Genomic DNA, 22,217 nt, shown 5'->3' on the forward strand with positions numbered 1-22,217 from the left:
CAGATCATCTAACCTACGCCCATTTTACAGATAGGGAAAGAGAGACTCAGGGGAAAGGGAGGCCCTAGCTCTGACTGTACCGCCATCTTCAGTCCTGCTTGGCCATCTTCCAGCTTAGTTCTCAGACCCCAAATAAACTTATCCTATGGAACCCAGGCTGTTCTGCCTCTCCATAGATTTGTTCCCAGATTAAGTGCCCCCTGCCCCACCCACCCTATTGCTGCTCTAGCTTTAGATCCCTCTGGGTCTGGCTGAGCAGGGAGCCCAGGTTGGGAAATCTCCCCTCTCTTTCCTATTCCAGACTGGAGTTTCTTCGGGGCTCCCTTTGCAACTTGACCTGTCACTGCCTTTCTATTAAAATCTCTTTCCCACTCTGCCTCTGCCTCTGCCTCTCCCTCTTTCTCTCTTCTCCAACCCTCCCCCACCCACCACCTGTCCCTCCTCTAGATAGAGCCCCTGAACTGCTGAGATGAATCTCTGAAGCTCGTGGTTCTGGCCTGTGTTCCTGGTAATTGAGTTGTGCTCCCTGGTCATGACAGGGGAGGGGGGGAGTGGCTGCCTGTGGTCCAGGCCTCCGCCCTGCCCGCCTGGCGGGCCATCTTAGCCCACCCCACTGTAATCCAGCAGAGAGGGTGAGCAGGAGAGAGGTGGTGATGCTTCCTCTTCCCTAGTCTGCCTTCTCCAGCTCTCTGTCTCCCCCTCTCCCCCTCCCTGCTTCATCTCCGGCACAAATCACATGGTGACAGCCCCATCCAACCTTTGGGGAAGGGTTTGTAAATGTGTCTTCCTTAGCTCTGATCTCCAAATTGTTCCTTTTATTGCATTTGTCACGGTGAAGATTAAAGTCCCTGGGTGGCCTGTACCACAAATCACAGAGTCTGCTCAGGGAGCAACCGCAGGTTGGGAACAAATGGAGGGGTCTGAGCCCTGTTACCGTGTGTGTGTGTGTGTGTGTGTGTGTGTGTGTATACACGCGCACTCACAAGCACACACTCCTATCTGTGCTGTGGACTTGTACCCAGGAATAGGAAGATGTGCCCTTGTTATTGTCATTCTGAGCTGTTGACCCCCTTTATAGCACAGTTTGTTACCTCTTCCTCCAGGCTGTCTTCCGGGATCACTCTGCCCATTCCATGGTGGGCATTGCTGTCTCCACTGATCTCTCCTTTATCTTCCATTAGGCAGGAGGAGAAGCTGTGTTCACATCACAGATATTTCAGAATATCGCTCTGGATCTCTGGCTGCATCAATCGCTAGATCCTATCCTGAGAACACTCTGAATGCGTCAGGGGCAGCTCGGCCCAAAGCCCTCAAACAACCCGCACCCAGGCCTCCGAAAAACAGCTGACCTTACCCTGCCCTAGCACCCCTAGACTCTGACTTTCTTCTCATCCTGGAACATAACTTGGTACAGAGGGGGCACAGCTGAGACGGAGGAGACACAGCTGAGGGACCCAGAGGACAAAAGCTCCCTTGTACACATGCACTGAAAAACAGTCCGTTTCCTTCCCCCTTACGAGGTAGGCTTCCTGCCTGTCCCTCATGCACATTCATAACATTCAAATTTATGCCGTAATCTCCGCCACTCCATATGTATGAGCCTTTGATGGGTGTTTGGGTTTATGGGATGCACCCAGCCCTCCGTTCCATCGCCCGCCCACCGCCTCCAACCACTGCAAAGACACTTGTACATAATTGACATCGGCAGATTCTTTCATTATACAAGATTTAGCATCTGCTTGGGGATTGCTTGCTCCTCACTCACTATAGATGACTTTTCCCTGCCTTTCCTATTATCAATTCAAATTAGCCCCATTTCCACACCAACCATTGCAGCGTTTACACTTGACAGTGAGGAAACAGGGAGGCTGTAATGGGCTCCTCAATTATTTAGGCCCAGTTAGGCCAGGACCCAGAAAGCCTCAATAAGGGGGTGTGCGGAGGTGTGGTCATCATAGCGGGGAGGATAGGGTTGCCACTACTTGGTCTTTGTTTGGCCTTTTTATAGCCCTGCACCCTCACTTCCCACCCTGGGGAACCCTTCCTCTCCCATCTGGGTTTCTAAGGGGTGGGGTAGTCCCTTCCTGCCCCTGCACTCAGCAGCAGCTTTTCGCCCTCCACCCCACCTTCCCCATCCCCCCACCCGCATCCTGTATTTTCTACATGTGTACCTAATGGGCTACCAGCATAAAGCAAAGAAGAGGTCATTAGCAGCGGCCAAGCTGACCCCCTCCCCTTAGGATGTTTGTCTTCAACTGAATTTCTGGGAAGATTTGAGGTGATGGGCTAGGAGTTCAGAGATAGTGGCCGAAAAAAGAGACAGACATCAGGGAAAGACATTGAAATCATGCTGTGGAGCCCTAAGAAGAGAGAGGAACACAGACCCAGAAATGGAGAGACGTGTGAGAGCCTAACGGAGCTGACAGAGATGCCGCTGGAGCTTGGGGAGAAGTCACAGGGAAGCAAAAGGCTTGGGCGAGGCCCTTTCTCAGATCACGCTGGCTGTGCAGAGCTGTAATTAGGTCAGTGCTGCCCCCGCACTGGCCTGACTAGTCCAGGCCCGGTCTCCTGTAATAACTCTTGGGCCATTCAGGTGGCTATTCAGGAAGCATGGGCCCCCCTGAGCCCACTAAATGTCCCAAGTACAAGGCAGAATCTCCAAGTCAGCGTGGCGCTGGGTCTAGGTCCTGATTCCAGTCAACCCATCTCAAGGGGGGCCCTCCCTCACCCCTCTCCTTGGTCCCTCCCCTTTCCTCTCTAGCCCTCCAGCCCCTCCGCTTCGCCAGCCCAGATCGGTTTCCTAGTGCAGTCGTGGGGGGAGGTGGCAGGCAGCGTCTGAGAGGCTCTGGGATTAGAGGTGTCTTTTCCATGCTCGGCTTCTTCGGAATCAAAGAATTCCTCTGTCTGATTGGATTTACCCTAAGTCACGGGCGTGTGGGACCTTCTTTCCCTCAGCAACAGCTGGAAACAGCCCTAAATATGATTAATTAACGCTGTAAAAAGCTCTGGACACAATTAAGATTTATGTGTGTGTGTGTGTTGAGTGGGGACAGGAGTTGGGGGAGACGGGTGGATTACCAACTACCTCTAGGGCCCTCCAAGGAGAATAGAGTGACATTTCCTCAGAGACATTCCTTTGACATCCATTTCAGGGGTCATTTTATCCAGCCTCCAGCTTTTGAGCAGATTAGCCCTGTCCTCTGTCTCAGGGATACTGGATGATTTCTGCTTTATTCCTTGATAAGGGGCGCAGTTTCTGGGGCAGGTGCCTCATCTCTCTTTCCTTTATCACAAGCAGAATGTTCTCTGCCAAACCTCAATTCCTCTTGCTGGGTCATTCTAGGGATCAGGGACATATGCACAAATCCCAACATAGCTGCACAGACACAAGCCCAAAGGGATGTAAAATGGGAACCTCAGAGGAAGCTGAATAAATGAGCTGCCAGCCAAGCTTCCTGCCCTTGGAGGTATCTCGCTTTCATCCTCAAAGACTCATGCCTCCAAGACAGGATAGAGGTCATCTCTTTGGACTTCCCCCTGCATCTCTAAGATGACAAAACCTTATTCGATGGGTCCTCTCCTGCCTCCTGTGTGATTTGGGTAATCATTCCCTAAGATGTGGACATCCCAGCTTTGATAAGATGCTGGTGATGATCAATGTTATTTATAATCCTGAAAGGGAAGGAGACAGGAGCACAGACAATTCCCAACAGTGAATCATATGAAAATCAGTTCTCAAGAATCTTTGAAAGAGCCCTTGATTTTAATTTATTTTCTTTATTACAACTGATTGATCTTCTGTTTTTTTGAGATGACTGAGCCTAGGAAGAGGTTGCCTAGGTCCTAGCACTAATGGCCAAAGATGGAATGGACCACAGGAGCTTGGAAAATTCTCAGGCTTCGCATCCCCTCAGGATCCTTCTAGAGTTAACGGCCTGAGTGCCTGAGGCCTCTGCATTATGGCTTAGTCCCCAGGGGAGGGACCCAGGCAGGCTTAGGGCTGCTGAATGGTCCTTGGGAGAGGGCCATAACACATCCTGATGGAGTTTATGACAGGCAGGGACCTAAACCACTGGGACTGTAGTTTGACTTCCTGATATCAATGCCAAGGAGTATGTGGATACTGCTTGTCAATCCCCTACCCCAGTACAGGCTTGTTGTGAGGGTCAAAAGCAAGAGGGGCATTCCAGGGGCCCCAGGTGCATGTGTGTTGGCTCTACCATATGGGTCAACTGTGTGGAATGCTCCCCTACCATTTCCATTTACACTCTTTGGGCTCTACCCTGGGTATCACCACCAGGGAGAGAGGGGAGTGGGTGTGACGACGTGAGCAGCAGACTTGGGTCCCAGTGGGCAAACAAGGAAGAGGAGGCAGGGGGTGGGAGGTTGGCAAGAGGTGAGCAGGAAGGCAAGCTGGGGATGAGCAGCTCCTCTGTGGGTGTCCTATGCTCTGCTCCTTTGGGTCTGATATTGGTGTAGACACAGATTGCTCCATGCATCTTTGTAGGTCAGTGTGTCTTTGCACGTGTTATATCTCTACTCTGTGTCAGTACTTTGTGACCCTATGGCTAGGGATAGGTGTGCCACCAGAAAGATCAAGAAACTAGGGAGTTACCCAGTAGACCCAAATCAGGCCCACCTGGGTCTTTGGTTTGCTGAGCACAGTATTTAAAATAAGCAAACAAACATGAAATTGAATGCGTTTAGGAGAAGCAGTGCTTTTGAGCCACAGACCCCACCACTCCCTATTGCCTTTCACTGGTGGTGTCACATTTTTATAATCTGCCTGGTACTGCAGTCTTGAGTCTGTGACCTCTTGAAAAGAAGGAGATATGCTACTATTTCCCCATGAATTGTCTCCTGAATAATTAGCTTCCTTCAGAGACAAAGGCTGGAGTCCAACCACCAGACTCCCTGGGAATGAGGGGTACTGGGAACCACTTTTTTTTTTTTTTGCAGATTCAGGAACACCTGTTTTGAGGGAAGGAAACAAGTCCCATCTTTCTATGAGAGAGAGGTTCAAGATCATACAGATGCAACTGGAACCCAGGCTGCCTCAGTGGGACTCTTTGCACACTGCCTCTTCCCTTTACTAAGTCAGTTCTGAGCTGAGGATGAGACATGAGAGAGGCAGAGGGAGAACAAACTCAGAGACACTGAGGGATTCACTAATTTCAAGCTGGTGTGTCCTGGACATGGGCCCCTGCCAGAGGATGGAGAGGGGTTTGGGCTGACACCCTGATGGGATGGCTATTGGGCAGACTGGTTGCTCAAACAGCCCATTCTGTAGCCACACAAGAAGGCAGAGCCCTTCCTGTCCAGTTTCATATCACTACCCTGCTCCGTCGTCCATCTTCCTGGGAGAAAGGGAAACTTGGGAGCCCAAAGGAAGGTAGACTCTATTTTGTTCTCAAAGCTTAGAAGAGGTACCTGGGAATATGTGAGGCTTGATTTGGGGCTTGTGTTAGGACTTGTTCTTTGTTCCTGCTCCACCTTTGCAATCAGCCTTTCAGAACCCTCAATGGATCCTGTAGGGTAAGGCCCCGGGGGGGACCATAGTAGGATCAGATCCTCCATTCAGCCAGCAGCTTCCAGAGTAGGAATCCTGATACAAGCCTTTAATTTGACTTCCAAGAAGCCTAGGATAGAGATGAGAAGGGACTAAAGGGTGCTTATGTAAGGGGGCTGGTATTTTGTAGTTATCATTTATTGAGTGTTTATTTTGTGCCAGATAGTGGACTGGATAGTATTTTACATACTATATGTCATGAATTTTACCTACTATATCTCAATCATCCTCTGAGGAAGGTACTACTTACTATATCCTAGTGCTCAGATAAAGGAAATTGAAGGTCTAGGAAGTTAAAAGCCACACAGTTTTTTAAAATATTTATTTATTTATTTATTTTGGCTGTGTTGGGTTTTCATTGTTGCACGTGAGCTTTCTCTAATTCCGGCGAGTGGGCACTACTCTTCCTTGCGGCGCGCGGGTTTCTCATTGCAGTGGCTTCTCTTGTTGTGGAGGGCGGGCTTCAGTAGTTGTGGCACGCGGGCTCAGTAGTTAAGGCTCGCAGGCTCTAGGGCGCAGGCTCAGTAGTTGTGGCACATGGGCTTAGTTGCTCCGCGTCATGTGAGATCTTCCTGGACCAGGGCTCGAACCGCTGTCTCCTGCATTGGCGGCAAATTCTTAACCACTGCGCCACCAGGCTAGTCCCCACACAGCTATTACGTGGTGAATCTGATTAAATTTGAATTTCAAAGAAACAATAGTTTATTTTAGCATAAGTATGTCCCAAATATCCCAAATACCCAAAAAAGCATGGGTATACTTATGCTAAATGTGTTGTGTATCTGAATTCAGATTTAACTGAGCATCCTGCATTTTCTCTGGCAGCTCTAGGGTGGGGCCCTGCTTTCTGTCCCAGAAAGCCCTGAGGGAAATAGGCCTCAAGTAAAGTCTGTTGAGTCTGAGCTCAACAGACTGCTCAGGCTGCAGTGACATCCCTTTTCTCTCTTCCTGATCGTGGCTGAAGCCTCCCAGAGCAGTCGGGGCTTGGAGCCTGGGCTCACCTACCCCCTCCCCCTCCCCCCCCCCCCCCCCCGGCTTTGCGCTGGAGGAGTCACAGGTCCCACCCCTTCACCAATCAGTAGGGATAGGCTGCTCAATAGGCAGCGGCAGGCCACAGGTGAGGCGCAAGCACAGCAGGGATCCCTGAAAGAAATTTAAAATTAAAGAAAAAATTTTCAAGAAATGTGAGATGGCAACAAAGCGACTAAGCAGTCATCATGGGAAAAATTAAAACTTCCTGACATTAGTTGTGCGGTTTAGCACTGAATTTTTTTTTTTTTTTTTCCGGTACACGGGCCTCTCACCGCTATGGCCTCTCCCGCTGCGGAGCACAGGCTCCGGACGCGCAGGCTCAGCGGCCATGGCTCACGGGCCCAACCGCTCCGCGGCATGTGGGATCCTCCCGGACCGGGGCACGAACCCGCGTCCCATGCTTCGGCAGGCAGACTCCCAACCACTGCGCCACCAGGGAAGCCCAGCACTGAATTTTATACATTGGGGGTGGGGTGGGGTGGAGTCAGTTGGAGAATCCCTCAAGGTTTCCGGCCTCTGAAGGTCTAGCCCAGCCCGCCCTCCAGGGCGGGCCTAGCTTTGGGCCGGCCTGGAGGGTGGAAGATGGTGGGAACTACTCGTTGCCCCCATCCCCAGGCTCTCGCGCCCGCTCTCCCCCAACCAAACGTCAGGCCTCGGTCTGGGCCCAGGCCTTGGTCCTGCCCGAGCTGCCACTCCCTCCTCTGCAGCTCCGCGCGGCTCCACCCCGGGCTCCATCGCCTGCTCCAGCGCTTGCTCAGGCGTCAGTTCGCTTTCGGGCTCCGGTTCCCACTCCCGGCACAGCTTGCTCAGCTTGCTCGGGGCGTCTCCCTACTGAAGAATTATGTTGCATGGAGCAGCCGCCACCATCTTGAACTGGCAGTGAACTTTGCTTTCTACATATAAATACAGATAGCAATCACACCCCAATCAGCTCTGAGGCTTCAGGGCATCATCTCAGCAACTCTAACTTTCCCATTACGATAATGTGATTTTCACTCAGTCTATAATATCACCAGCCATGAATAAAGCAACTGGCTCTTTCTGTCTCTCTCCTCCTTCCCCTCTTTTACTGCCTCTCTCCCACCCTCCTCGGTCTCTTTTCTTTTCCTCCCTCACTCCCTCCTCTTCTGTCTCTCTCTGCAACTCCTCCTGGGGTCAGCCTCCATCTCTATCTCTGCATCTCTGAGCATCTCAGCCTTCCTCTCCCAGTCTCTCTCTCTCCCTCCCTCCTCCTCTGGGACTCACCTTCCCTAAATACTAAAGACAGGGATTTGCAGTGCCCCGAGGGCTCAGTTAAGTTCTGTTCCCCAGCTCTGCCCTCATCTGCCTTTGCCTGAAGGTGAGAAACTCTGTGGGGTTGGAGGTGGCAGGGCAGCTTGCAAGGCTTTGGGGAGGGTGAAGAGATGGGGAGGGGAGGCCAGGAGTTGGCTGTTTGCCTCCCCTCTTTCTCTTTCCTTAGGTAACAGGATGGCTCTCTGCAAGGATTCCCATCAGGAACTTAAGGATCCAGCAAGGAGAGCTGAAAACTGCCTTCTTAGGAGAGGTCCTGGAGGTTTTCTGGATATTGGAGGCCCCAAACCCAATCAGATTCCAAGTGCCAGACTATTGTGAGTAGATACAGCTGGTGAGAGGGTGCTCTGGAGAGACCTGGGGAAAAGGAGGAGCTGGCCCAACCTTCTAGGGCTACTTCTGAGTACACTGGGTTGTGAACTTGGCAGAGCTATCCAGGCTGGAGCTGCCTTTGCCAGGACATGGCTTAAAAATCCACTGACAGCCTTTATCAAGGTGTCAGCCCCCATGTCAGAGCTCCTTGAAAGGCCTTCTCTTGCCTTCGTGGGTATTCTCTAAGATGGTGGTGGTGCTGGTGGAGAGATTGTCTATGCTGGTTGTTCATTTACCCATCCCCCTGGGTTTGTATTCCAGTTCTTTCACCTACTAGCTTTGAGGCTGTGGACAATGCTCTTAACTTCTCTAAGCTTCAGGGACCTCATCTATAAAATGGGAATAATAATAGTACCTATCTAGTGAACAAAATAATGTATATAAAGTGCTTAACACCGTGTTTGGCACATTGTTCAATAAATGTTAGCCATTATTATTACTATCGGCAAATATTGAATAATCACCTGCCATATATATTAAGCAATACACCATGGAGATTATGAGCCTGGGTTTTTGGAGTCAGATTGCGTTTGGGTCCTAGCTTAGCCACCTTTCCAAGGCTTAATGACCTTGGAAAAGTCACTTAGCCTCTCTGAGACTCAGTTTCCTCATCTGTAACAGCAATAATAATTATCCTTACTTGTAGTATTGTTGTGGGGGTTACTCAGGCGAAGATAGTGCTGGCACAGTGCTGACGTATGGCAAGGGCTCTAGAAATATTAGCAATTAAGGGTCGGGCATGGCGGATCCCGCCATGAATGAAGCACACACTGCCCTGGGTGTCCTGGGGTTATTCCCTGGGCTCTGACTCTTTCTATTGCTCTGGACCACTGATGGCCTTGACCTTTCACTTCTGTCTAGGGTGGGGGCTTGCTTTAATTTCTCTGGCTGTAAAACGTGGGCTTGCACCTTTTCAGCTGCCCACCTAGCTGAAAAGGGGTGGGACTAGGATTCCTGCTTAGCCCCTTCCCTGGGTAAGAGTGGTGAGAGAAGCTGGCTTTTGAATGCGCTGTCTTAGGCAAAGGTGACAGTGTCCAGAAGGCGACTCTCGAATGTGCTCCCTAAGGCACGGGTGACAAATTAGAATCAGACATCTGCATTCTGTCCATTGCTGTGTTTCTAAGCGCTTATGGGTTGGTCTGTTCGTTTGCTTGCTTGCTTTTAGTTTTCCTTGGTTTCTCTCTGAAGATTCCTTTGGAGGTATTTCCAACCTAATCTCAGATGAAAGAAGGGAAAGAAGACTCTACTAACCTCAGTTGGGCCATGAAGGCCAGACAATCAGAGCTTCCAGCCCTGGGGCCTGGAGAGGCAGACCCAGAGGAGGAACCTAGGGGCACGGTTTCTGGCCAGTGGTTTATTTGGGTCTCTTTGCTCATACCTAGCCTCTCTGCTTGGCTCCAGGAGAAAGGAAGCTACCCTTCAAAATCCAGAGCCATAAGCCTAAGCACTCTTAACTAAGTGCTTTAGCCCGTGGAACTTAGAGTCCGCTCTCCTCCCTCCTCACGCCTCTTCTCAAAGGCAAATAAGACATGGTCCGATTCTTCCAGGTGCCACAGTCCAGTGGGGGAGTCAGGCATGAAAACAAAGAAGTAAAATAGAGTGAGAGACACATAATAGAGACAATTACAGGGTGCAGTGAAGACAAAAAAAAAACCAGTGGTCAGTTCAACCTGAGGTAACATTCAGGTAACACTTCCTAGAGGAACTGGTGCTTCAGCTAGTTTGTAAATGTGGGCAAAATGGGAGGGGGAAGAGAAGTAAGGGCATGTAAGGTGGGGGAACAGCATATGCAAAAGCCTTGAGGCATCAAACAGCCTGGCACATTTGGAGAACTGCTGTACAGAAGGTGGGGTAGAAAGGTCACTTTGGGGGAGGCCAGGGGAAGGGGACAGATAGTAAAGGGCCCATGTGAAGTTGTGCTTTTATCCGGAAGGGCATTAGCAGTGGAATGATTTGCATTTCAGAAAGATAGCTCTGAGGATGATGAAGAGAAGGGGAGAAGGATGCAGCCAAAAATGCTGGAGGCTGGGAGACCAGTGAGGAGGCCCTTACAATTGTGCAGGCAAGAGACAAAGAGGACCTGAGCTGTGACAGTGGTGGTGGGGGTCCTGAGGAGTGAGACTGGGGAGAGCCTTACAAGGCAATTGACAGGATTTTGTACCTGGTTGGATGAGGGAAGTGATGAGGGAGAGGATTCCTGGATAACCGCCTTGGGTGAATGGTTGGAAGTGACAGAGATGGGGAACAGAGGAGTGGAATGGTTTGGGGAGAGTGCAGAATACTGAGTTCTGATTGGGACTTGTACTTGGGAAACCTAGAGTACATCTCAGTAAAGATACCCAGGAGGTTAAGAGACTATTAAGAACAAGTTTACCTCCATACATTTGGAAACTAAGATGTCTAGTAGGGAGTTGGAAATACGTGTGTGTGAGAGAAGTCTTGTCAGGGTATATGGATTTGAGGGTCACCAGCATATGAATGGTAATTACAGCCATGGGAAGGAGGTCAATTACTTGGGAAAGACACATGAGGAGAGGGACTTCCCTGGTGGTCCAGTGGTTAAAAATCCACCTTCCACTGCAGGGGACGCGGGTTCGATCCCTGGCTGGGGAACTAAGATCCCACATGCCGCGGGGCAACTAAGCCCGTGCGCTGCAACTACTAAGCCTGCACGCTCTGCTGCAACTAGAGAGAAGCCTGTGCACCGCAACAAAGAGCCTGCACGCAGCAACTAAGACCCAGTGCAGCCAAATTAATTAATTAGTTAATTTTTTTAAAAAGCTGTGATGTTAAACAATTGCAGGTGATTATTAAAAAAAAGAAAGACACGTGAGGAGAGAAGAAGGCCAAGAATAGAGTCCTAGGGAGTATCAACACTTAGAGGAGTGGTTTTCAGCCTTGGCAGCACATTTTGATGAGCCAGGGAACTTGAAAAACACTAGTGTCTGAGCCCCACCCCAGACCAACTAGATCTGAATCTCTGGAAATGAGCTGTAAAAGTTCCTCAGGTGATTCTAAAATGAAGTTGGGGCTGAGAACCAATGACTCAGAGGGAGGGCAGAGGAACAGGGCTAGCAAAGAAGGCCGAGAAGGAATGTTCAGGAAGATAGGAAGAGTTTCAAGGAGGGAGAATTCCAAAGCATCAAATGATGCAGAATAGCAACGGTTGAACCCTACCCAGCACTTACGCTATGTTGGGGACTTTACATGAACTCACTGAATCCTCCCAGAGACTCGATGAGGCAGGTCCTATTATTATCATTGCCATTTTAAAGATAAGTAAACCGAGGCACAGGGATATTAAGTACTTGCCCAAAGTCACATAACTAGTAACCAGAAACCAGGATTCAAGCCCAGGCAGGTGACTACCTGAGTCTGTGCTCCTAACTGCTCTGCTAGACCACCTCTTTTGCAGAGGGCTGAGTGAGGTGAGCACTGCCCGTGACTTTAGCAGTTAGCTGGTCCGTACAGCCTTCAAAGGGGGCCAGCTGTTATCTTCTCTCTTCCCTTCTTTCTGTCTCTTTCCCTTTTTTCTCTCGTCCTTTGTTACTAAGGCAGCTGCCTCTCACCTCTCTGGCCTTCCTCTGGCTGATGGGCCAGGTGGAGCTGGTTCTCCTCCCTCTTGGTGAGACCACATGTTCTGCCCCTTACCGGGTGGCCACAACTGTGAGCACATGGCCGGTAGCCTCTTCATTCATCAGGCTGAGCTGAGCATCCTTTTAAGTCTCCACAGTCTGGAAGGGAGTGGGGAGTTGGGGTGATGCAGAAGAAATAGAGGCTCTTATCATCCTGGGAAGTAAGTCTTCCCGGGAAGTTGATGCCAAGATAGACCCTGAGGAGGCCAAGATAGACCCTGAGGAGGAAAGAGACTGGAATCCACGTTCACATGGAGGGGATGTGAGCCTAATTAGACACCTGGGACGCCCCTGTGCGCAGCTCCTGCCTGACTTCACCAGGCCCGGAAGCAGTGGTTCTTAACCAGTCTGCATGTTAGAATTTTAAAATATACCACAAGGACCACCTTCAGAACAACTGGATCAGAATCTCCGGGGGTAGGGCTCAGGCATTGATGGGTTTTAAAAACTCCCCAGGGGATTTTAAAGTAGCCAGAGTTGAGAAACACAACCTCAAGAAAAGAGGTCTGGATAAGTATGAAAAGACTCTGTTTCTAACCTTCACTTTATCATTTCCTAGCTGGTGGGCTTGGGCAGCCCATCGGACCTCTTTGAGCAGCCCATCGAACCTCTTTGAGCCTCAGTTTTCTTATATCTGTAAAATGGGGATAGTAACCTTGACCCTGCCTACTTTATACAAGTTGTTATGATGCTCAGGTAGACTGTTAAATGTGGTATATTTTGTTAATTATATAGGGCACTATATAAAAGTAAGGTGGAATTAACCTATACAGACACTAAAATACAAATAAGCACACAAGGGACTTCCCTGGTGGCACAGTGGTTAAGAATCTGCCTGCCAACACAGGGGACATGGGTTCGAGCCCTGGTCCAGGAAGATCCCACATGCCGCGGAGCAACTAAGCCCGTGCGCCACAACCACTGAAGCCCACGCGCCTAGAGCCCATACTCCGCAACAAGAGAAGCCACCACAATGAGAAGCCCGCACACCACAACGAAGACTAGCCCCCGCTCGCCGCAACTAGAGAAAGCCCACACGCAGCAATGAAGACCCAATGCAGCCAAAAATAAATAAATAAATAAATAAAAACCAAAAACAATGGGTATCCCTGGTGGCGCCTGCCAATGCAGGGGACATGGGTTCAAGCCCTGGTCCAGGAAGATACCACATGACGCAGAGCAACTAAGCCCATGCGCCACAACTACTGAGCTTGCGCTCTAGCACCCGCGAGCCACAACTACTGAAGCCCGCATGCCTAGAGCCCATGCTCCGCAACAAGAGAAGCCATCGCAATGAGAAGCCCACGCACTGCAACAAACAGACCCCACTCGCCGCAACTAGAGCAAGCCTGCACGCAGCAACGAAGACCCAACGCAGCCAAAAATAATAAATAACTAAAAATAAATAAATTTATTTTAAAAAGACCCCAAAACAAATAAGCACATGTGTTCACTTGGCACAGTAGGTGCACTTGAGTGAGTACACACACACACACACACAAGACCAGACAGCTGCTGGCTGGGTTCTGAAAGCAGAGCCTTGGTTCTCTAGACTTGGCCTTTTATGTTTTTAGCCTTCAGAATATGCCGTTAAAATATGGAGAGATGATCTCTGTGTGTGTGTGCGTGTGTGTGTATGAGTGTATGTGTTTAAATGATTGCTAAAGTGTGGCATCATTTGAGTCCGCCTGTCAGCCTATCAGAAACGTCATCTATAACCTTCACTGTTTGCAGTTTAATCTCCCCTGCCTCCCTGAGGGCCCTGTTCTGACATTTTAAACCCCATAAATGACAGTAGTGCTCTTAGCGATTTTGAAAAAAGCCAAGCATTTGGAAAAAACACACATAGACACATACCCCTAAATTCCCCTTCCCTGAACACATGCTCACTCACGCTCATAAGTGGAATCACAGACCTGCTCACACCCTTGTACTGGCCAATTTAGAAGTCACAGATATTGGCCAAATAAGTGCACACGCGTGATGGCAGGACACAGATGTATGAAGGCCCAGCCGTGCATCTGGTGCCTGTGTGTATGCTCCAGTAGACACACAGCAGACACACCTTTCTGCTCTCATTCTCAAGTCCTATCTATTCCTCTGCTCCTTGGCCTTGAAAGAGAATGGAAGAATCCAAGGTCCTTGGAAGGCTGGTGCTGGGAGCAATGGGGTGACATGGGAGGCTGAGGGGCCCCAAATCTTGGTTTAGTGTTAGGCAAGGTTGTATATTAATAGGCTCAAAGTCTCCACTCTTGGAAAGCCCATGGGTAGAGGGGATAAAAAGCAAATTGTACCCCGCCCTACCAGCAACCAGAGAGCTCACCACATTTGGGGAACTGGAATGAAAAAAGAAAACCCAGAGATGCATATTAAAGGGTTGAGCACGTGAGTATAGAAGGACATGGTATAAGATGTTGACAGTGAGCTCCATAAGGCAGGGCCCTGTCAGCTCCTGGCTGTATCCCTAGGGTTTACAACACACCAGAGGCTCATCAGTACTTGTTGAATGAATGATTGAAAGAATGTGTAAGCTCTAGGGTGAGTAAGTAGTAAGGGGAATGTGTGTGTCCATGTGTGTGTTGTGTGTGTGTGTGTGTGTGTGTGTGTGTGAGAGAGAGAGAGAGAGATGGAGATGGGGATGGGAGATTAGATAGTTAAGGACAGTTTCTTAGAAGAGATGACTTCTGATCTAAGACTGAAATAGAGGTGTCCACATCATATGTGATATCCATTTATTCCAGGGTAAGTGGCTGGTTTTTCTTGCTCTGGACTATCTCTGACTTTGCAGCAAGATCTCCCTACTCAAAGACAAGACAGACTTTTCTCCTTATATGTGAGGCAAATGTACCAGCAGAGGATAGGGACTCTGGGCAGCCCTGCTTGATTCTGAGGGGCTCTGTGGATTCTTCGTGGCAGAGCTTGCTCTTATGGCTCTCGCTGTCACCACCTCAAGTCATCATGCACTTTAATGAACTTGTTTCCATGGCAACCAATTAGTGTCAGAAAATGAGGTCTGTGACATCAGGATGAGAGTGGGGTGAGAAACCTCCATCTTCCATATTCCTGGCTCCCTGCGCAGTGTCTGCAACCTTGTGGGAGGACGCAGGGAAAGCTCCAGAAGAGAGATGCAGGACGTGTACTCCTGAGGAGCACAGATTTGGGGTAAGGCAGGGCCCAGGAATAGGGACTGGGTTGGAGATCTGATTCAGCTGGCAGTGTCCCTACCTGCCATTCCACTCCGAAACGCTGACAAGGCTGTGGGCCCAGTAGTGAGACAGTGTGGGAATACTTAGAAGGGTAACAATAATCTGGGACCATTGCCTGTTCCCTAAGAGAGAGGGATCCCAGGCTTTCTTTATTTGGGGGGCTGTAAACATGGCCCAGAAGGAAGGAAATTTTAGCTCTAGGAGAGGAGACCCTCCCCTTAGGCCTCACTTAAGACCTGTTGCCACCCGCTAGGGATGGATGCTTTGGTCTACAGGAGGAAAGTACATGCTTTAAATAAATAGTGGGAAGCACAGCTAGAATAAGGCATCTGGAGAATGTAGGAGAGAGAATCCAATGGGCACTTAGCTCACTGATTCTTGGTGCAGAGAATGAGTTGTGGGTAACAGAACTGCACCAATCTGAACCCCTAGATCCTTAGGACCACAGCTGGCTTTCTGAGGGAGTCTGGCCAATTTGGGAAGGTCATTCTAATCAGAAGATAAAAGGAAGAATGCAAAGGACCTTGTCCTTAGGAGAAAAAAGAAGGCTGGGTGTTCATTTACTGGACCTCCAAAGTATGTGAACCTCATCACACCAGCTGGGCAGGCTCTGCTGTAAAGATGATGGAGAGGACAATGATGATGATGAAGGTAAACGGCAGCAGCTGTGTTTCTCATGGCACTTTACAAAACACTTTCATCCTTGTAGTAGCCCAGTCAGCAGGTAGGCAGGAATTGAATTGCCTGCAGGTTGGGTCTGGAAGCAGACTCTGGGGTGGAGATTACTGTGCGGGAGCTTCACTGGGGAGTGCCCTTGGGATCGTCACAAGTGCAAGGGATGGAACTGGAAAGAAGCAGGACTGAACAGAATGAGAAGTTGAGCTGTGCTGCAGTCTCAAAAAAGGCCTTAGTGGACCACAGGGAGGGCTCTGAGGCTGGAATGGCCCTTCAGGACTGTCCCAGGTTCTGGGAGAGGGGGCTGGGCCTTCATATGCTGGGGATGACCAGGCATTGGATGCAGGCTGCCCAGGGGAAGGGCATGACCTTAAGTGAGGCAGCTCCCTTTCGACAGAGACAGCTCCAAGGAAAGCTGCCAAGCCAGGGCAGCACCTGGAGACCATCCCTGAGTACTGAGGGAAGCAGGGCATTGCAGCGCGGCCTCCACACCAGCAGTTACCACTTTCCCTTTGAAGATGAGGAGACTGAAGTTCAGAGAGATGCAATGACCTGCCTCGTCATACAGCTGTCGTACAGGTAGGGTTGGAGTTTAGTTTCAGCATCGAAGTCTTAAGCCTTGGCTTCATGGAGAAGGGATTTCAGTGTAAAATTCTTCAGTGTGACTGCATGAGTAATTCATTAAGGGAAACCTCTCGCTGGGCTCCATGGAGGACAGGCCACTGGAGCTGAGGGTGCCTGGGGTGGGAGGCCGCAGGGAAAGCTCTGTGCGCTGTACCTGGGCAGAAAGAGTCAGGGTGCAGCGACCCTGTGCCAGGCCTCCTGAGAGCCTGCTCAGCTCTGCCGAGGTCCAGGGAGCCTCCTCCCCCGCTGGAAAGGGGAGACTGTGGCTTTAATCCTTCCCAGCGCTGAGGCCACAGAGCTGGCTGGTCTGGGCCATAAGAGAAACTTTCAGGGGTCCGGCCAATGGTCAACCTCCCTGGCCAGCCCCAGGGGCCACCAGCTGCCTCAGGAAGGCCTGGCAGAAGACTTTTGTTTGCTGAGGGATTGACAGAGGTGAGGGAAGGAGTGGGCAAGGTGGCAGAAGGTGAGAGATACCAAGGTGGAGGCCAAGAGAACAGAGAGGGGGCTGATGCTCTCAGAACCGGCCACCCCACAGAAACAAGCTGAAGGAAGGCAGTCCTTCGGCTGGGCCATCTATGCCCTGTTGAGGATTCTGGAAGTCTCCGAAGAGTGTTATGAATACGTGTGGTAGGGTGGGGGTGGGGCTGTGACAGGATCAGGTGAGCGTGGGAAATAGAAGGCCACCTGCAAGTTGGAATTGCTGGGTCCGCAGGCTGGGAGTGACAATGGTTCTTGCTCTTGTTTCTTACAAGTGTCCCTGGCTAGGAGGTGGGAAAGAGCCCTGAGCCACTAAGGGGGAAAGACCCAGAGATGCAAGAGGCAAAGGGACAGGAACCTGATGGCAGCTTGGGAGGCTCTTCCGGGGAGACTCACAAGGATCTACCAGCCTCTACCCAGTTGCCCTTTTGCCCTGAGGGCCATGGGCATGTGCCCCAGGGACCCGGTCCTTCTTGCTCTTTTCTGGGAGGCAAGAGTGAGTGGCTGGGGCTTCCTTGGTGGCGTAGTGGTTAAAGAATCCGCCTGCCAATGCAGGGCACATGGGTTCGAGCCCTGGTCCGGGAAGATCCCACGTGCCGGGGAGCAACTAAGCCCATGAGCCACAACTACTGAGCCTGAGTGCCACAACTACTGAAGCCCACGTGCCACAACTACTGAAGCCTATGCGCCTAGAGCCCGTGCTCCGCAACAAGAGAAGCCACCACAATGAGAAGCCCGCATACCACAACGAAGACCCAACACAGCCAAAAATAAAAAAAATAAAAAAAAAAAGAGTGAGTGGCCACAGCTTCTGTCCAGGAGACTCAGATCAGAAAGGGATTGTTGATTTTTGTTTTTTTTAACTCTGTCACCTTGCCCTTCCCCCATACATTTCCCTTCATGACCTTGTGACTCCTCCATTAGGTCTCCTTTCTTCTTGCTTCAAGAAAAAGCCAAGCGCGAGGGCTGGGGGCCAGGGAGGGAGGCGAGGCGGCAGAGAGGCTGAGCCAATCGCGGGTCTGCAAGGTGCAAAGCAATCAGCGGAGCCGCTGGTGAGCGGGTCACTCAGTAGTGTGCACATCAGGGTGAAATCCTTTCAGCTCTTCGCCAAACCCCTAGTGAAAGACAATCAGGCTCGCTGTCACCGAGCTAATTCTGTCTATATAAAAGCAGTAATGAAATTCACGGCAGGATTACCCTCTCCATCCAATGGGCCAGCGTCACGGTGACATATCTCTCTTATTGCCCGAATGTAACACACCATCTAATTTACGTCGTGTAGCGAGCAGGAATGAAATGTTCATAAAGAATTGCTGCATCTCGTCACCTTAACTGCGGCCCGGGGCTCTGAGGCATCTGTCAGGGAGAGGAGCAGGAGGGAGGGCGGGCGGGGCTCAGGGAGCAGCAGCCGGGGGCAGGGGTTCTGGGGGTGGTTGTTTCTCAGTAGGGTGAAGTGGAGGCAGAGGGAAATGGGGGCTGGGTCGGGGTAGGGAGAAGAGTGGGAAAGGGGGCCACGGAGGGCTTTGGGGGGGCAGGGATAAATAAGGGTAGGATGGAGTGGTCTGTAGGGAGTGATTGGAAGTCTGTGTAAGTCTGAGGAGCCAGAGAGTTTGAGAGAGTGTGTGTGTTTGGGTGAGTTTGGGAGGATAAATGACTGCCTGGTTCATTGGGGAAATGACCCTCTAGGTGCCTCCCAAATACTGCGTGGCCCCTGGTAGTCTCTCTCATTCTCTGGAAGTGGAAATCCATCCACCTCTGAAGGCTATCAGAACCAAACTCTAGGGTTTGTGAGAAAGAAGACCTTTAATAGAGGTGAGCAAGGAGCAGACAGACACTGGGAGCAAGTTTACAAACCTAGGGGCCATCTATGGCTCCTCTGGCTCCTCCTCTGCCCTTCAGGACCTGACCATCAGCTAGCCCTTTCACCTCCCCTCTAAAGTGTTTTACTCATCCATCCTTTTTTTTCTGTCTCCACCACCGCAGTCCAAGGCCACTGCCATCTGTTGCCTACCTAACTCCACACCCCACTGACTGGTCTCCCCCTTGCCCTCTTGCCCCCTCAACTCAGCCAGGTAGTGATCATCTGACTACTATCATCCCTCGACTTGAAACCCTGTTATGGTGTCCCCTTGCTCTTAGGACAAAGGCGAGAACCCACACCTCCGACTTCTTTGCCCTACGCTCTCAGTCTCACGTTGTGCTCCAGCCATATTGGCCTTTTCCTGTTGCCTGAACGTGCCATGTTCTAACCAGCCACTGGGACTGTGCACAGGTTTCCTCTCCTTGGAAGACGCCTATCGGCGGGAGCAGCAACACCCCCACGTGGCTTTAACACCCACTCTCGCTTCTGATGTCAGCTGAAGTGTTGCGGCCTGGAGGAAGCCTCCTGTGAGTACCCACACTTCATTATCTTGCTCTTTGATATACTTTCCTGTCGTCATTTACTTCCTTTACAACAAAGACCACATATTGTAAGGAGATGTTTCCTTTTGTGACTATCTGATTACAGCCTGTATTTTCCCACTGGACTCCGAGCTCCATGAGGGCAGGGACCCTTATGTCTCCAACACCTGGTACAGTATTCAGGGACATTGTAGCCGCTTGATAAATATTTGTGGAATGAAGGAATGAGGGGCCTGCACAACAACTACAGGGCTAGAAACCCTGCTCCTTCCTTCTTCCATTCATTCAGCAAACATCTACAGAGTGCCTTCTGTGTGCCAGGCACTGTCAGAGGCACTGTGGTCACAATGCTAAACAAGTGAAGACACAGTCCCTGCCCCTGAGGAGCTCACAGTCCAGGCAGGGGGACAGGCAAGCACCAAAAACAACCAGGGCACTAAACATGTCCTGTGCTGCTTTACTCTGGAGACGAGCCACGTCCCACTGTCAGAGCCCCTATGAGGAGGGGCTGATCTTCTGGGGCTATACAAAATTCCCCTAGACACAGGTCAGACACCTTTGGGGGGAAAAACTAGCAAAAGAAAGCAATTATATGTATGTATGTATATATATATATATATATATATATTTTTTTTTTTTTTTCGGTACGCGGGCCTCTCACTGTTGTGGCCTCTCCTGTTACGGAGCACAGGCTCCAGATGCGCAGGCTCAGCGGCCATGGCTCACGGGCCCATCCGCTCCGCGGCATGTGGGATCTTCCCGGACCGGGGCACGATCCCGTGTCCCCTGCATCGGCAGGCGGACTCTCAACCACTGCGCCACCAGGGAAGCCCAAGAAAGCAACTATATTAAAGAGACATAATTGGGTTTCTCTTACTAGTGCTAACAACAACGAGAAGCATTTATTGAGACTCAGCTCTGCGCCAAGCACCTCACAACGACTGTGACTCCTATGGATTATTTTCCCTGGTTTATAGATGAGGAAACTGAAGCCAACTGAGTTATACAGCTTACCCCCAAAGGTCACACACCTGGCACACAGTTAATGCTTAATAAATATTTATTGAGTGAATGAATGAATGAGAAGCTGATAAGTAGTAGAAAGGGCAGGCATTAAACATAGGCTTCTGGCTCCAAAGCCCCCGGGCTTTCTGTTATTCATTTCAGGTAACTATTTTTGGACTCTCAGGGGCTTCAGTATTAGAGAAATAACCTGAGGTTGGACTCTGGATCTATGCTTCCTTCCGACCCAGACCCTAGTCTGAACATCCATAGCCTTCCCGCAGATACATATGATACCTCAGATACCAGAGAAGATCAGACCTTAATCCCTTTGGGGAAACACCTATCACGTGAACTCTTTCCAATCCTGTCCTGTCTTTGTCCAACACCCCAGGCTTAGGTTAGCTTATCAAGAAACCTAGGAAGGGGGCGTTCCCTGGTGGCCTAATGGTTAGGATTCAGGGCCCCAGGTTCAATCCCTGGTTGGGGAACTGAGATCCCATAAGCTGCCCAGCGCAGCCAAAAAAAAAAAAAAAAAGTCTAGGAAGGGATCTTTTTGGGAGATAGAACATCATTCTCATGTGTCTATAATCAACCACATCTTACACTATGTCTCTTGAGCCTAAGCTATGTGGTCTTTTCATATTGATTCAGACATATTACTCACCAGATGATCTATATCTATGTGGGATGTTGTGTGTGGACATGTGTTCATGTATGTATATATACACATGTATCAGTAAAGCCATCATTTCATTAGCTCTCTCGTATCCCAGTGGTATCTATTCTCTGTGTATGGAGACACCTGAGTCTGTACCCTGAAGTTCCCTTCCCCACAGACGTCTGGGGATATGTGTCCCTGAAGCTGTCTTTCCCTCTTGCTTCTACCCTCCGCTCCTAAAAACTATGCATGACCTTCCAGCTAATGCTGGCAGGACACAGAGTGGGATTATGTGCCATGTGTTTCCTCTTATTTTGAGGAAAGTCCTGCTCCTTGGCAGTGGGTAAATTTCTCTTTATCAAAGAGCTAATGCATAGATGTATCATCAAAGAGATAATATATGCCTGGCACACAGTAATCTCCTAATTCATGCTAGCTATTAACATTATTATAGCTCATTTGTCCTCCCTGACCAGAGGGCGTCCCTCCTTCTCCCCACAGCCCTCCTTGGGCTGGAAGTACAAGTAACAATACCCATTCCTGCCAGGGAGCTGTGTGAGGCTTGGTGAACTTACAAGGATCTCCTGGGGTGAGAGGCTCCGGGCCATTGTCATCTATATCTCTCAGTAGATTAAAAATCTCACACACCCTTGGCAGGCAGGACTCCCTCATATTTTTTTAAAGTTTCCATAAAATAAGTCTCAGGAGTATCCTTAGACATCGCATCCAAAACCTTAAACTTCTAAGACACAGATTGTTTCCTAAACCCATCCTCTTGCAGCTGACATCTTTCCTCCTAGACCAGTGGGTCTGAGGCCAGACCCACTGGCCAATGCCCACCAGAGAAGAGCAGTTGCAGTCATGACACCTGATAATCCTAACTCTTTTCCTTTGGCCCAGGCGGCCTATCCTTCCAGCTAGTGATCTGTTTTGTGGCTCTGCCAGGAGCTGACATTCTAAACCAGACCCACTTCTTCAGGTAAAGCAAGATATCATTCAAGTTGGATACAGAGCATTCAGTAGCAGAAGCAGGGGAGGGTGGGAATGAGAGAGAGAACAGCTATTGAAAAGAATCAGGATTCTCTGGACAATATCAATCCTTAAATTGACATCAGGCATTCTTTTCAGGGTCTCTGGAAACCCAGGGGTCTGTACCTAGAGGTGTATTAAGATAAAGATTTGTTTGATTGTTTTTGGACAGGCAAGAGGGGGAAGGAAGATTCTATGGAACAGATAATCTAGAGGAGGTTGGTGATGGATTGAAAATTGAA

Source organism: Lagenorhynchus albirostris, chromosome 16, assembly GCF_949774975.1.
Source record: "Lagenorhynchus albirostris chromosome 16, mLagAlb1.1, whole genome shotgun sequence".
Taxonomy (NCBI): Eukaryota; Metazoa; Chordata; class Mammalia; order Artiodactyla; family Delphinidae; genus Lagenorhynchus; species Lagenorhynchus albirostris.